Below are 1,265 nucleotides of genomic sequence, written 5' to 3' on the forward strand. Positions count from 1 at the left end.
AAGAAGAGACAGGACAGCCTTGGAGTGGGATATTCAAGAACCAAAAGGGGAGCCCTGTGTAGTGGTATAAATTTGTAATCCCTCTGAGAGGCTGAGTCAGGAGGATCCTATGTTGGAGCCCAGCTTGGCCCACTTAGCCACTTAGGGACGCCCTGTCTCAGGAAGAAATTGGGGAGGGGAGCTGAGGATGTAGCAGAGGCCCTGGGTTCAATCCTCAGCATGGGGTGGGGGTACTGATTTGGAATCTACTTTCTAAAGGGTTTTTAGGGGTAGGGGAGAGCACGGGAATCTGAATCCTGCCCTTCGATTCTCTTTTAGTTTAGTTTAGAGTGGGTCAAGACCAAGATCATTCAGTATTAATGGATTTTCCAGAAAGACAAAACCTGGCAATTTACCTTAAGCACTCTGCCTTTTTTAGGGCGCTGGTGGTGAAAATCTTGAATGATCTCGAGAGCTAAAGCAAGCCCGGTATTCTTCCTTTCCCTTGTTAATCTGCGTCACTCAGTCCCAAGATGCAATTTTAAAAAATGGCCCAAAAGACTGGTAAGCATTAGCCGGCTCGGCGCTTTCCAGACGTCACTGTTGGTTGTCGAAGCCAGCATTTTCCTGCGAGCAGTGAGTGTCATGCACTGTGGGACTTGCACTGTAAAAATACTTCATAAACGCAGCCTTAGTTATGTCGCTGATCACTAGCCCGAAGGAATGACAGCTGGAAAGGACTGGGAGGGTTGGGAAGCGTCCTACGTTGGTCCAAGTCCAAGTCTTCTTGACAAATGGGTCTCACCAAGGTAGGGGCCTGGGGCCTGGAGTGGGTCGGATGCAGGATGTGTCTGGGCAGGTATCCCTGGCTGTGAGGCCAGGCGTGAAAGTTGGAGTCATGAAGTCAGGGATCCGGGTAGAAAGGAAGAAGGTGATGATGGCATGGCCGCAGGTCTCGGCTGTGCCCCCAGCACCCACATGTGCAGTGTGTTCTCCATAGCGTCTGTGGAATGAACGCACTGAAGGAATGACAGAGGGCGCCAGGAGGGACGAAGAAGTCCAAGACTCTTTACAGGACAGCCTGAGATGGCCCGGTTTCTCTTGCATGGAGGGAAGAGGGGGAATTCTGGTTTAAAGAAATAGTGTAGCTAGGTATGGCAGTGCACGCCTGTAATCCCAGCACTTGGGAGGCTGAAGCAGGAGGGTCGCTGTTTGAGGCCAGCCTGAACTATACAGCCAGACCCTGCCTCAAAAAAAAAAAAAAAAAAAAAAAAAAAAAAAAAAAA

The 1,265-nt window shown here is 49.9% G+C and overlaps 1 protein-coding gene across 1 annotated transcript in view; it reads left to right on the forward strand.

Annotated features, from left to right (window-relative positions):
- LOC117283538 overlaps nucleotides 1–1,265 on the forward strand; it is an 89,760-nt gene that overhangs the window by 841 nt on the left and 87,654 nt on the right. The gene's annotated exons all lie outside the window — the stretch shown is intronic.

Source organism: Fukomys damarensis, unplaced genomic scaffold (assembly GCF_012274545.1).
Source record: "Fukomys damarensis isolate Sample0158 unplaced genomic scaffold, DMR_v1.0_HiC HiC_scaffold_27, whole genome shotgun sequence".
In the NCBI taxonomy this organism is placed as follows: domain Eukaryota; kingdom Metazoa; phylum Chordata; class Mammalia; order Rodentia; family Bathyergidae; genus Fukomys; species Fukomys damarensis.